The 16,006-nt window shown below is 39.8% G+C and overlaps 1 non-coding gene across 1 annotated transcript; it reads left to right on the top strand.

Annotated features, from left to right (window-relative positions):
* The first annotated feature begins 15,492 nt into the window (after window positions 1-15,492).
* On the top strand, window positions 15,493-15,599 carry LOC148851999 (small nucleolar RNA R71). The gene has a single exon (XR_016100030.1). It is a non-coding gene; the product is annotated as a small nucleolar RNA R71 (small nucleolar RNA).
* Window positions 15,600-16,006: the final 407 nt, after the last annotated feature.

Below are 16,006 nucleotides of genomic sequence, written 5' to 3' on the forward strand. Positions count from 1 at the left end.
GCACACTTCCAGAAGATTGGACAAAAGCAAAGAAACTCCAACACACATCAGCCCAGTATTGCCTTATACAGGGTCAACTCTACCGCTGGTCACATACTCCCCCCTACTTGAAATGACTCTCCCTATCCGAGGTAGACTACGTCCTTAGGGAAATCCACAAAGCCATTTGTGGAGACCATCTTGGTGCACACACGCTAGCATACAAGGCACTCCGGCAAGGTTATTTCTAGCCGACGGTGAAACAGGATGTGGCCCAATTGGTTTGGAGATGCGACAGTTACTAACGACACTCCAATCTCCACCACAAGCCTGCAGTCCCCCTGAAGCCAATCACTAGCCCATAGTTGTTTGTGCAATGGGGGATGAACATTGTCGGCCCCTTTCCCATTGTGATTGCTCAAAAGAAGTTCCTCCTCGTGGCGGTGGATTACTTTGCCAAATGAGTAGAAGTTGAAGCTCTAGCACGCATTACTGTGCATAATGCCTGAAACTTTTCTGGCAAAGTATTGTCTACTGATTCAATATTCCACACATCCTCATCACAGATAATGGGGCATAGTTCACTAATCGAAAGTTTGAAGCATCTGCTTTGACCTGAAGATCGACCATCAGACCACGATTGTACACTGACCCCAAAGCAAAGGGTAGACCAAGTTGACCAACCAAACCTTGTTGCACGGCTTGAAGACTCGGCTAGACCAGGCCAAGGGGAGGTGGGCTAAGGAACCGTTGAGCATACTTTGGGCCATTCTCACAATAGCGTAATTTATATTGTGATTGGATAAACTAGGCACAACCCAATAAATAATATTTGAATTGAACATACATGGGTACCACTTAATTAGAAATGTCATAGAATTCCATCCTCAATTTTTGTTATAAATAAAACCCATGTAGTGCACGGGTCCCGACTAGTTAATACATAAGGTTAAGAGAAACAAAAGCACTACCCCATTCAAAGAATGAGAAGTTGTTGGTAGTCTTCTCTAAGAAGCTTTGCATTGTCATTTGGAATTGGATGCATCGAGGTATAGGTAAAAAAGTTCTGTTGATCAATACCTTTATTAGTGGAGCAGTTTGCAACACGGTTTCCTTCTTAGGCCCCGTTCACTTTTTACAGAATATCTATAATTTCAAGGCAAGATGGAATAGTACTTTTTTGAAAAAATTAAGTAATCATTTGCGAATTGCAAGATGGTGATGAAGGTGCATCTATAGAATCTTTACAACCAAAATGGATTTGTAGGAGAGAAACTTCAAGAACAAACTTCTTAGAAAGATTCAACACAAAGAACAATCATATATGTTCTATAACTTTTACTCAGAAAGGAAGTTGTTTTATGAAGTTTTTTTTCCAAATTCTCACCCATACTTTAGCATTCTTGTCAGGATTTTACACTTGGCTATGTAAATGTCAAAATAGCTTTCTCTTTTTTCCTAATTGAGTTATAATTGTCATGTTGTCGAAACCCTCAGGACTATTATGAATTAATGGTTGGCCACAAATATACCCATTCGCTGTTGATGCTGCTCTAGGAACTTTGGGAGCTTCTAGCAGGGTTTTAGACTTTGAATACTGTGGAAAAGGACAACTATCCATTCTCATTCAATGGTTAGGTTTCTACTCTTCAAAAGAAAATAGGCCTAAATCCCTTATTTTCTTTTTCAATTATTAGTTTGGTTTGATGGCATTCGTGTCAAAAATGTCATTTTACACTTTCATCTAAAAGAATCATTAATAACTAATACAATTACAAAATAAAACTATAATGGATATCTTAGTAATCGGGGCAAACTAAAGGGCAGGTCTCAGTAAACACATCAGTTAAAATATAAGGAGTGTCTTACTAAATGAACCTAAAATGGGTTGACAATAGTATTATTTGTTGAGTTTTCCCTCATAAGGAGGTTGAGTTTGTCATTTTCAACCCTATAGGATCCACAACTTCATAGCCTTGTAGAATGAATACCACGCAGCCTTGTGAGATTATGACCTTGTAGCCCTATGGGATTTGCAACCTCACTATCTCATTAATCTTTTTGAATAGGAACCTCTATGGCTCCTCATATGATGGTTCTAACATCTCTGCCTTGTAGCTCCTCAAACCTCGGACCTCAGCCTCACATAGTATTTGGTCTTGTGGTTTTCTCTCTAACCTTGCAAGCCAGCCTCACCCTCCTGACCTTGTGTTCTTTGGGCCTTGATGATGGTGTCCCCATGACCTCACATCTTTTAGTATTCTACAATGACCAAAACGGAACAAGTAAAAGAGATGATCATCTTTTTAAATTACCTATTTTACCACATCTTCTCAGTGCAATCCCACCTTAGACACCACATCTTCTGATACTTGGACCTTCGAATTCGCATTGGAGATCCAGTACACCATCTCGCTCTGCAACCAGAGCCGTGAGAAGTACTATCGATTGGCACGATCGCAGAGAGATGCAGAGAGATGAGTCATCACCTATGCGTCGAATTCCGATGGGTTTCCTGATCTCTTCTTCAACATTGTCCTTCTACTACTCTGGCTTTTCCGGCCCTCGGATTTTGAATTCCATGTGTTTTATTGCCAGCTCCTTCCGTTCCCCAGAATCGCCTTATAAACATTCCCCAGACCCTACCTTCCCAATCAATTTCTCCTCTTTTATCGAATTCAATATATCTTCTTTGTTGAAACTCAACACACAAAATGATTTTACATTCTAAGATTCTTTTGACAATGCATGCTCTTGTGGGACACATTGAAAAGGCTAAGCCTAAGAGAAGATAGACCCACCGGAATTGATCCCGTTAGCTGGTTATTCAATAGGTTTAACGATTTCAAGGAGGGTAATGCCCTAGTGTCGATGGAATTTGACCGATGAGTGAGCTGTCGGTGAAATTTATGATGTTCAAAGAAACGATTGAACCTAACGAATCGGGTATGCTTCTAGAAAACATCTTATCCTACAACTGAATAATGTTGAGCTTCTTTAATTTTCCGATACTAAGTGGAATGTCACCTAAGAAATTGTTGGAGGTCAAGTCAATAGAAATCAAAGTCATCGCTTTTGAGATTTCTGGCGGCAATTCACTTGAAAATCTAGTATTTGCAATGTATAACTGCCACATTGCTTTGGCATTCGCGATGTCGAACATAATGGCTCATTGCAAGTGATTCATAGTGAAATCGATGTTGTTGAGGTTGGGCAAACCCTAGATTCCAGTAGGGACGCTGCTAGAAAGAGAATCATTGCTTACGTAGAAAAGAGTTAGAGTTGAACAATTCGTGTAAGTGGTTGGAATTTCTCCAATAAACTTGTTATGCAGCATGAGCAAGGCTTTCAATTTGTCGTTCTTGCACATATCAGGCGGAATTAAACCCGCCAAATAATTCTCAGAGACATCGATGGTATTGAAGTCTATCTAGTAATCAAGCCTCTGAGGGAGAGTGCCACTTAGGTTGTTCCAGTAAAGCGTCAAATTCATGAGATACTTAAAATCCCCAAACTATTTGGGAATTTCTCCCGACAGATTATTCTTGAAGAGTTGTAGAGAGATGAATTGTGTCAGGAACCTGAGTTCTGAGAGATCTCCTTCGAGATTGTTAGTTGAAGTGTAAAATTTATGAAGACCAGTGAGCTTTCCGAAACCAGCTGAGGCTTACTGTCGATATGGAGAGGCTTGTAGGCTGGACCGACAACAACAAAAGTGTTGAAGCCACCCGTGTAAGTACCTATCTGGATGAAGACATACGCAGCAATACCATATGGGATGAAAGCTCGCTTAACGATGCCACCATCTGGATGAAGACAAGCAGCAATACCATTTGGTCAACCCTTTGGCAATGATCATGAGTAGAGTCTCTTTTTCGCCCAAGTACGCATACTTAAAGTGATCAGGTAAGGTCTTTAGTTCCAACTCCGAAACCTACAAAACAAAAGGTAACATTTTCTTGTGAGAACATGACGATGGAAGATTAGAATTGATTACCTTTTGTTCCGGCATCGGTTCTGGAGTTTCATAGGGTGTATCAAACTCCTCATCCCTGTCCAATTGTGCATTGAATTCAAGTTCCTCATCCATGCCCTCCTCTCCAAAATCTTCCTGCACAATCGAATCAATGGTATCAATAGAGCAGATCGAATGGCATTCACTTGGATATTTCATAACTTCAAATATATTAAATTTAACAATCTCTCTATCGAACTCGACGGAGAGGGTACCCTCGTCCAAATCTATTTTGGTCTTGGTCGTTTTCATGAATGGCTTGCCTAATAGAAATGGGGATGAACTTGTGACTGTGTCCTCCTCCATCTTCAGGATGTAAAAATCGGCTAGAAAAATTAAATCATTAACCTGCACCAACACATCCTTAAAAATCCCTTCCGGGTTGGCATTATAACGATCAGCTAGTTGAATAACAACTTTAGTTTCCTTTAAGGGACCTAATCTCAATGCACAGTATATCGAGTATGGCATGACATTGATGGATGCACCTAAGTCTAGCATGGCATGCTCGATTCATTTATTGCCATTCACACAAGGTAAGGTGAACATACCTAGATCAACACATTTTTCTGGCAAGGTCCTCTTGATGACAACTGAAACGTTTTCTCCAACCCTTACCTTCTCATCGATTCGCAACCTCCTCTTGTTAGTGCATAATTCCTTTAGAAACTTTGCATATCTTGGGATCTGTTTTATAGCATCTAACAAGGGGATTTTGATTTCCACCTTCCTAAAGGTTTCTAATGCCTCTTGAATTGTCCAATTCGGAGTTTGGAATTGAGAATTATGCCCAGATTACTGACTGTTGCCGAAACTGTGCAAAATCATCTGAATTGCCCTGTTTTCTCCCAATTGCCTTTTTTTTGCCCTGAATCGAAATACAAGAGTAATGAATCCATTTAAGTGCTAAATAAGTATAAAAGAGTGAATATTAGGGGATAAAAATAGGGTACTTTTTTATCTCATCAATTAGCAATGGGAAGTTTGATTTAAGCCATGTTAATGTACTAGGCCAGGCGTCACCCATGTTGGTGTAGTAAGCAAATTTTTTTCAAACCTAGGCAAGAAACAACGGGCAGCTATGAATTTGATACTCAGATTCCTTTAAGGAACATCCAAAGTTTACTTATGTTTTGAAAATGGTAATTTTGTGCTAGATGGCTACATAAATGCAAATATGATTTGGATTCTAGGAAAATCCACATCTAGATATTTGATTACTTTTTCATGTGGGAGCAGTCCTGTGGTAGTCAAAACTTCAGAAGTGGGTTTCCTTGTCCACCATTGAAACTGATTCATTGCCATCACTGAGACAAGCAAAGACTGGTATGGATGAAGAGATCCCAATAGGAATTTGGACTAAAGTAGGAAGAATATGTTTTTCACTCAAACTGTTAGAGTGCCATCCGTGAGTAATAACTCTATTTTCCATTCTAGATAAGTTCAAGCATATTAATATTAGATATCTATAAATCTATGATGCTCTGAGATACCAAGTAAGGGGAACTTAAGAAGATTCAGACTGATGAGATTAGATTAAACATGATGACCAAGATTGTTGTTGTTTAGAAGTTTGCCCTATGTAGAAATAGAGTAGGTTTTGTAGAGCCCTCATGAGTTGGGAGGGGGGAGTTTAGTTGGGTTTTCCCTCATCATAATGAGGATGAGTTTTCCATTTGTAGCCTTATGGGATCCATGACTTCACAACCTTGCGAATGGTAGTCCCATAGTCTTGTGGGATCTGTAACCTTGCAACGGCATGGGATGATGGTGTTGCAACTTTTTGGATTCATTGCCTCTTAGTCTTGCTAATCGTTTTGATCATAGTTACTTTTATGGGCCCTTGGATGATCATTCTAACATTTCCACTTTATCTTTCTTCGAACCTCAACCTAGCATAGAATTTGGTCTCACGATTTTCTCTCTGACCTCACAAGCTAGATTCACCCTCCTAACCTTGTGTTCTTATTTGGGCCTCATTGATGGTGTCCTCACAACCTCACATCTCTTGGTATTCAGTAGGCTCGCGACTATATGTTGAGATAATTAATTGATTTGGGTATCTTCAAAGATTGAAGTTTTGGAAGTTGAATCATTGTCCTATTCTATTTATTTGTGTATATTATTTACATAGAATAGCGGTGTGCGTGAACAAGATTGTATTAGCCATAATAATTAGTGTGATGTGTGAACAACAAGGTCATCCTCTATAACATGGATGCAAAGCTCATCTTCTTGTCATTATTATCCTTTGATAGAGTCCAAAAAGATTGTAATCCACCTATTTTAAAGAGATAGTGGAATTTTTCTAGACTAGTGTCCTGTGCTTTTTACCATTAAGTTTTTAGAAGAGTTTTCCACGTTAAAAATCCTCCGTGTGTGCTCACTTTCTTGTACATTATTGTTTTGTTTTTTTTCTTATCTAATAGCTTTAACTTTTATTTTAAACGGTTATCGGAGCCTATTTGAGTAAGTGGTCTAATGTTCAATCCTTTTCACCCCACTATATTTAATTAAATTTCAGTATAAGGTGTGGATTGGACTCCCCTTGTTCATGCTTCATGCCTCAAACCCAATAGATTTTCACATGATGGGTTGTGTTAGAGAATTAAAACCTAATTTGAGACATCACCTTATAGCTTAAGCTTTCAGGTTGAATCGGCTCTTAATGGGCCCAACATACTAAATGATCCTTGGGTCCAGCCATCTTATGAAGGCCCAAGGACTGTGGGCAGATGTAAGATTAGCCCATCAGGTATAATCCTCAATGGTCTTACACTTAACCTCTTAGCCCATAATTACTAAACACTGCCCGACAAGAGAGGACCTCTCCCTCGGCTGCAAGGTATAATGTTGCACTCTCTACTCACATGGATTTTGGGAATTAAAACCTATTGCAAACATTTTGAAACCATAATATATATATGTATATCTCTATATAAATATATTTTGTAAAACAAAATTTCAACGGCTGAAATCAACTATCGGCAGTTTAGGTTTCAATCAGAGAGAGTGCATCCCCGATCATTCACTTTGTCCGACAAAGGGGCTGATCCTGTCACTATGATCACCCACTCAGATGAATTATTGGACTATCCCAACATACCTAGGTTTTAACCCGATCTAAGGATCCCACTGATTGGCATATCAAAGACAGGCCAATCTGGCATCTAGTGCAGTATCATAATCGAGTCTATGGGTCAGGTGTAACATTCCAGTTTTTCCCATCTATCTCCAAGATAGAAGGCAATACTGGAATTTTGGTCCAGTTCAGGGTTTCAAAAAGCCCACACTGCATGTACCTCAGGTCTCACCCTGGCAGCTGAGACAAGCCACCCCAACCAGCTTGGCAGTACATCAGTTTCAGCCTTGACAAGATAAATCTCCTCATATCTATCCAAAGACTGTAAAGATTCTGAACTAACACGATTCTCATATGTGTCCAGTTTAAGCGTATTACACAGAAACACACCATAATAACATAAATCAAATATGTACTTTATTCATTTTCAATAAATGTCATAATGTACATCATGCTGATTGGAGCTAAGGGCATACACTGTCTAACACCTAATAAAGCAAGTTTATGATCACAAAGTTCATATGTGTTACGATCTCCTGATCAGTCCCCATGATGATCAACTTGTCATGAATCACTAGAAGCAGGGGTTGAAGCGACATTCCATCCTGGTTGTTAGTGAAAAAAATGCAGATAGGAGCCAAGCCATAACGCCTTTCAACTTGGTCATTGTCCCAGTTGATGAGAGAGCATTTAAGAACAAAGTAGCTCGTTAGTAGAGACATGACACGGTCAAGCATGGTTGCTGCATTTGGGTTTTCAATGTGAAGGTGCAAGGCAATCTCTGAAGTTGAGAGGTACACATCAAGGCCAGCTCTAGATATGATCTCGAACACATCTTGTTCTATAGTGACTTTCAAGGCCCTAGGAAGCACTAACGCACTTGCAAATTGCATGGCCGCTGATGTGTGGCTCATTGTGACACTAGCAAGTGCACTAGCCGTTCAAGTAATAAAGTAGTGAGTGAAGTATAGTTCCCACGAGGATTTAGGAAACAATTACCAATACTAAATTGAACATTTCTTATCTGATCAACAAATAAATCAAAACTCTAATGAAAGCTAAGAAATCCTAAATTAAAATCTATCTAAATCATTGGTCCAATTGCCTTCAATTCAGGTTAGAAGAGTAAGCAGTAAATGTCAATCTCAGAATTCAGCAATCTATCAATTTGGATCATTCGAATGAATCATGATTGAGCCTTGGTTTGGTGAAACCCCAAGGTCATGAACAGCCTCTCTCAAGTGCATGTTTATCCTATGCATGAGTGACGGTTCTGCTATCTCTAGCAAGAATCTAATCCTCATGCATGCATTTCTTCAAACACTTCTAAGGCATCAATTCAAATCTGAATTGATCACCAACTGAATTGTGCAAGTTATCTCTAACCTTGCACTCAATTCAGTTCTTGAATAGTAGATCTGAATTCCTAGAGTCTCTCTCAAGCACTCTAGGAATTCCAAGCTGTAGATTAATTCGCCCAATCTGAAAATTGCAGATCTGAATTCTCTTTCAAGCAATTCAGATCTTGCAATCTCAGATCTGAGAATTCAGATCTGAGTTTTGAAGGTTAGTTGGCCGAATTAATCTACAATCACACCCTTATTCAAGAAACTTCAAATACAATGCATGACCATTTGAATGAATCAAAAAGAATTAGATTGCTGAACTGAAATTTTACAAGCTGAAATACATCAAGGAAGAATGGAAACAAGGAGAAAGAAGAAAGAACATATAACTAAGAAACTGAATTCAAATCAAAAGAGAATGAAACTACAAATGATTTATTACAGAAGATCTTTGAATCACAAACTCTCAATTCGAACTCACCTTCTTCTTCTAGCTTGCTTGTCTTGAACTTCCTTCAGCCCTTCTTCTTCTTCTTCCTTGCGCCTAGCCTTCTTCTCTTCTCTTCTCTCAAGGTGGCCGAACCTCTAAGAGTGGGAGAGCCTTCCTCTCAAGCAATTGAACAACTTTCTCCCCTCCTAGAGGCCTCCTTATATAGTTTTTCAAGGGGGCTCTTGCCCCTTCTTGAAGCCTCTAGAATGGGGTGTATTACACCCCTCATGAACCTTCTAGAGTGCTCCCTCCTTCTCTTCAAGAAACTCCTAGAAGTTGCCGCCCCTAGCTCCCTTTGGGCTGCTATTTGGGCTACAACTTAGCTTGCTTTTGAGCTCATGTGGGCTACACTCTAGGCTGTTATTTGGGCTAAAAATGGGCCTTCCTTGCTGGGCCGAATTCTCCTCATAGCTAGGCTTCTTCCCTTGGATTTTCCAAAGAGTTTCACTTGCTCTTCTTGGGCCGAATGAAATTCTCTTGCTCTCATGGCTGGGCCGGGCTGAACTTGATAAATTTTTGGGTTTTCTTTTCTTGCTTTTGCCTTCTTTTTGTTGATTTGGCTCCCCCTGAAATCTTTCTTGCAATCAAGCTAAAATACGGCAAAAATTTAATTAAACCATTATAAAATTTCATGCAAAAACCTCATAAAATATAGATAAATTGTAAGTTCATCAAATACCACCACACTTAAGCTTTTGCTTGTCCTCAAGCAAAGACATCAGCCATAAACTTAGCATTCCCCCCTTCTGTTCTCACCATTTACCTGGTGAACTTTTTAAGATAGAAATGCATTGAGTAGTCGGGGAACTTTTGTAAGTGCTTAACTCTTATTCTTGTAAATTACCATTTAAGATATGTATCAGATCCGAGGAAAGGAGAATATGAATTTCATCATAGTCTAGCCTTCACTCCTAATTCATATATAAATCAGCTCTTTAATTGTTCAAGGTTAATAATCAAATTTCACTTAGTTTCACATCTGTAACTAAATCTCAATGAGAGTTCAACTTTAGAGTGCCCCTTTGAACCTCGATTGTCACCACAATTACTTATTTCTAAGGGTGAGTGCATTTTATGCTCCATCTCACCTTTTTTTTTTTTTTCTTTTTTTTCTTTTCGGTGTGAGTGCATTTTATGCTCCATCTCACACTTTTCTCTCTCTTTTTTTTTTTTTTTTTTTTTTTTTTTTTTTTTTTTTTTTGGTGTGCGTGCATCTTATGTTCCATCTCACACTGGTCACTTGTTTGAGGTAGGTAAATAGGACTCATGTTCTAAGCTGCTAGTTTTACTATTCAGCTCAGAATAGCGGAGTCAATTTGGGCTTTTGTCCTTCTTTGCAATTATTGAACCTCAAGAATTAGCACTTCAGATGTGCACTAGCTCTCTTGACCATTAACAATGAAATCAAGGGCTTCCATACACATGAAGGAAGTTAGGGCTAGTCATGCTGAAAGGCATATTCAGCTCCCCTTTTCTCCTGCATAAATCAAATTGGGTCATTCACAAGAATAAAAACTTAACAAGTACATCAGTCTCCCTCAACTCATTGAATTCCTTCTTAAAAAAAATCATCAAATAAATAGTAATGAACTTGAGGGGTTCCAGTCTTTTTTTTTTTTTTGTTTTTTTTTTTTTTTTTTTGTGATGTCATTGCTTGCATATGTGTGTTGGGGTGCATGAGGTGCATGGTTTCAACCCCCATACCCTAGCCTCGGGCTCACTCCCCCACACTTGAGATGAACATTGTCCTCAATGTTCGTAGTGTTAGGGAGTCACACTTGCTAGAGCAAACTGAAGAAAAGAAAATGATGAACTGAGTCCTTAAAGAATTGGAATTTTGAGAAAAAGATCTTTATTTTACTAACTAATATTCTAAAAAGATAAATGACAAAAAGATTCCTTAACTTGTTCATGAGCAGGCATAAGAGATTATTGGTTATCTAGATAAACAGTGGATGGAGGGGGTACAGTACTGCCCATTAAATATGGTTTCAGGCGCTGACCATTTACTTTAAACGTGCCCTGAACTGGGTGGGTGAGTTCTATAGCCCCATGGGGAAAAACCTGTGAAATGGTAAAGGGTCCAGACCACCTGGATCTCAGCTTACCTGGAAACAAGCGGAGATGGGAATTATATAACAATACCTGTTGGCCTACATAAAAGTCCCGTCTCAGCAAGTTCTTATCATGCCAGTTTTTTATTCTTTCTTTATAAACTTTGGCATTCTCATAGGTGGTAAGTCTGAATTCATCCAATTCATTCAATTGCAACCGCCTTTTAGCCCCTGTGGCCTGAATGTCAAAATTTAAGAATTTAAGAGCCCAATAGGCCTTGTGTTCCAATTCAACTGGTAAATGGCATGCTTTACCAAAGACCAAACTGTAGGGGGACATGCCAATAGGTGTCTTAAATGCAGTTCTGTATGCCCATAATGCATCATCTAATTTGATGGACCAATCTTTTCTGGTGGATGCTACGGTCTTTTCCAGAATTCTTTTGAGTTCCCTGTTAGCCAACTCCACTTGGCCACTGGTTTGAGGGTGATAAGGGGTAGCTAATTTATGTGTAATTCCATATTTCTGCATTAACCTCTCAAATTGGCTATTGCAGAAGTGAGTTCCCCTATCACTAATTATAGCTCGCGGAGTGCCAAATCGGGAGAATAGCTTCTTTAGGAAGTGTACTACCCTTCTTGAGTCATTTGTGGGTAAAGCCATGGCTTCTACCCATTTGGATACATAGTCAACTGCAACGAGGATGTACTTATTCCCAAAAGAATTCGGGAAAGGTCCCATGAAATCTATACCCCAAACATCAAAGATTTCACAGATTAAAATATTGGAAAGGGGCATTTCATTCCGTCGGGAAATGTTTCCCGATCTTTGGCATTTGTCACATGTGGACACATACCGATGGGCATCTTTGAAGAGTGTGGGCCAATAAAAACCTGATTGCAAAACCTTGGCTGCCGTGCGACTAGCTCCAAAATGACCTCCTGCTTCTTTATCATGGCAAAATTGGAGTACCGACTCCATCTCCTCCTCGGGGACACATCTCCTTATGATCTGATCTGCACACAATTTATACAAAAAGGGTTCCTCCCACAGATAGTATTTTACATCAGAAAAGAATTTCTTTTTCTGTTGATATGAAAGGTTAGGAGGAAGGACTTGTGCAGCTAGATAATTAGCAAAATCAGCATACCAAGGATATGAGTATTTCTGTATTGAGTACAACTGCTCATCCGGAAATTCTTCTCGAATGTTGCTGGTTATCTCCTCTTTTGAGCTTACCGTGTCCAACCGGGAGAGATGGTCAGCAGCCAGGTTTGCAGCACCCTTCAGGTCTCTAATCTCAATGTCAAACTCTTGCAATAAAAGGATCCACCTGATCAGTCTTGGTTTTGAGTTTTGCTTGGTAAGCAAGTGCCTTAATGCCGAGTGATCTGTGTGGACAACAACCTTGGATAATATCAGATATGAACGAAACTTATCAAGTGCAAATATTACTGCTAACAGCTCCTTTTCTGTGGTGGTGTAATTGAGTTGGGGTCCAGTCAAGGTTCTGCTAGCATAGTAAATTGGCTGAAAATGTTTGTTCATTCTTTGTCCTAAAACAGCTCCTATAGCAAAATCACTCGCATCACACATCAATTCAAATGGGAGGGTCCAATCTGGTGCTATCATGATAGGTGCATGGATCAATTTGTCTTTCAAGATGTTGAAAGCATGAAGACATTCAGTTGAAAATTCAAAAGGCACTTCTTTCTGAAGCAAGGTAGATAATGGCTTGGAAATTTTTGAGAAATCTTTAATAAACCTTCTATAGAATCCGACATGTCCTAAGAAACTTCTCAAAGAACGAACAGATGTTGGGGTTGGTAATTTTTCAATTGCCTCCACCTTGGCCTTGTCGACTTCTATACCTCTTTGAGAGATCTTGTGTCCAAGCACTATGCCTTCTTGCACCATAAAATGACATTTCTCCCAATTCAACACAAGATGTGTTTCTTTACATCTAGTAAGCACCTGTTCCAGATTATTCAAACATGCATCAAATGAAGAGCCAAAAACTGAAAAATCATCCATGAAGATCTCAATAAATTTTTCAACCATATCAGAAAATATAGACATCATACATCGCTGAAAGGTTGCTGGGGCATTGCATAACCCAAAGGGCATCCTTCGGTATGCAAAGGTTCCATATGGGCAAGTAAAAGTGGTCTTTTCTTGATCTTCTGGTGCAATTGGTATCTGGTTATACCCTGAATATCCATCCAAGAAACAATAATACTCATGCCCGGCTAGCCTCTCCAACATTTGATCCATAAATGGGAGAGGGAAATGGTCCTTCCGGGTGGCTTCATTTAATTTTCTATAGTCAATACACACACGCCATCCGGTAATGGTTCTAGTAGGGATGAGTTCATTTTTCTCATTTGGAACAACAGTCGTACCCCCTTTTTTGGGCACAACTTGCACAGGGCTTACCCAAGAACTATCAGAAATAGGATAAATGATCCCAGCATCTAACAACTTAATTATTTCAGCCTTTACCACTTCTTTCATGTTGGGATTCAGGCGCCTTTGGGGCTGAACGGAAGGCTTGCTGTCCTCTTCCATCAAAATTCTGTGAGTGCAGATTGATGGATTAATGCCTTTGATATCTTCTACCTTCCAAGCTATAGCATTTTTGTGTTCCCGCAGCACTCTTAATAATTTTTCTCTTTGTAAGGGATTCAGTGCTGCGGAAATTATCACGGGGAGATCTGATGGTTCCTCAAGGAAAGCATACTCTAAATGGGATGGTAATTGCTTCAGTTCAAGGGTGGGGGGTTCTTGGGGTGATGGCTTACCTGATGGTCCGGGCAATTTGCCTAAGTTCTCTAATTTAAGAAACCCCTTTCCCTTGAATTGAGGCTTATCATTCAGGTATGCTATCATGAGGTTTATTTTTTCATTTTCTGTTTCTTCAAGTTCTCCCTGCTGGAGGCAGAGTTCAAGAGGATCAGTTATTCTACTTACCTGGAAGCATTCATCAATTGTCAATTCAATGGCATCAATCATAAAACAAGAATCATCACTAGAGGGTGCATGTTTCATAGCATCAGACATTTTAAAAATTATCTCCTCATCTTGTATCCTAAGGCTGAGTTGTCCTTGTTGGACATCAATCATTGCTTTCCCGGTAGCCAGGAAAGGTCTCCCTAGGATAAGCGGGACCTCCACATCTTCTTGCATGTCTAACACAATGAAATCAACTGGAAAAATGAATTTGTCAACTTTAACTAACACATCTTCTATGATCCCCCTAGGATGTCTAATGGATCTATCAGCCAATTGTAATGCCACTCTAGTGGGTTGGGGTTCATTCAACCCCAATTTCTTGAAGATAGAATATGGCATTAAATTGATGCTAGCTCCCAGGTCACATAAAGCTTTTTCAATTTTTAAACTGCCAATGGTACAAGGAATAGTGAAACTCCCTGGATCTTTGAGTTTCTGAGGCAGCTTGTTCAGAAGGATAGCAGAACATTCCTCATTTAATGCAACTGTAGCCACATCTCCCAGTTTCCTTTTGTTTGCCAATAATTCCTTCAAAAACCTTGCATAGTGTGGCATCTGGGCTAAAGCATCAGCAAAAGGAATATTAATATGTAAACTTTTAAATATTTCAAGAAACTTACCAAATTCCTTCTCCAATTTTTGTTGCTTCAGCCTGTTAGGGAATGGAACTTGTGGTTGTTGGTGCATCCCTTGTTGTGCTTCTGGTTGTTCCGTCTTCTGTTGTCTGGTTCCAAGGCTTGTTTCTGCCTTGGGTTCAGCCCAATTCTTCTTTTCTACCTCAGGCAACTCTTTTCCACTTCTTAAGGTAATAGCTTGCACCTGCTCTCGTGGATTCACTTCAGTGTTGCTTGGAAGAGTTCCCGGCAGTCTGGAAGAGATTAATTGTGCCAATTGCCCCACTTGGTTTTCCAGGTTTTTGATTGAGGCTTCCTGGTTCTGGAACCTAGTTTCTGCACCTGCTATAAATTTTGTCATCAGTTCCTCCAAATTGGATTTCGGTTCAGGCTGATGATAAGTCTGGTGGAACGGCTTGGAAATATGCTGATTTGGCCAGGACTGGTTTGAATGTCCCCTCCATCCTGGATGAAAAGTATGGTGACTCTGGTAACCCTGCTGTCTTGACGAATTGCTGACATAGTCAACTTGTTCAGTAGATGGTCTGAACTGATTGCCAACTTGGCAGTCTGTACTGATGTGGCCTCCCCCACACAATTCACAATTAAGAGGCTGCACATGCATGGCAGCTATCTGCATTTCATCTATTTTTTTACTGAGTGCTCCTATTTGTGCAGCTAGTGCTGTATAAGTGTCAACATTATGCAAGCCTTGCTGCTTCCTAGTTTGAGTCCTTTCCGAATGCCATTGATAATTGTTGGCTGCCATTTCCTCAATAAGTGCATGGGCAACCTCAGGAGTTTTATTATTTATGGATCCTCCGGCTGCAGCATCTAATATGGTCTTATTTGAGTCAGTAAGACCATTATAGAAAGTCTGCACTTGCAGCCAAATGGGGAGGCCATGGTGAGGAACTCTCCTTAACAGCTCCTTGTATCGTTCCCATGACTCATATAAAGATTCCCCCTCTTGCTGGAAAAAAGTAGTGATGTCATTCCTCATTTTAGCAGTTTTAGAAGGGGGAAAATATTTAGAGAGAAAACGGCTGGCCATTTCGTCCCATGTGGCTATAGATCCTGCCGGTAATGAGTTCAACCAAGCTTTGGCTTTATCCTTCAAAGAAAATGGGAATAACCTCAGCCGAATGGCATCATCACTTACCCCATTGTGTTTGAAGGTGTCACAGATTTCCAAGAAGTTAGCAATATGGGCATTCGGATCCTCATGGGCCATACCACAAAACTGAACCGTATTTTGTATCATTTGGATTATGGCCGGTTTAATTTCGAAGTTATTGGCAGCAATAGTTGGCCTGATAATGCTGGAGACAGTCCCGGTGAGGGTAGGCTTGGCATAATCCATCATAGTTCTTTGTTCAGCCATTTCTTGTGCTTCTTGTCTGACTTGCTTAG

Source organism: Nelumbo lutea, chromosome 5, assembly GCF_056320005.1.
Source record: "Nelumbo lutea isolate HS-2025 chromosome 5, American lotus-T2T, whole genome shotgun sequence".
In the NCBI taxonomy this organism is placed as follows: Eukaryota; Viridiplantae; Streptophyta; class Magnoliopsida; order Proteales; family Nelumbonaceae; genus Nelumbo; species Nelumbo lutea.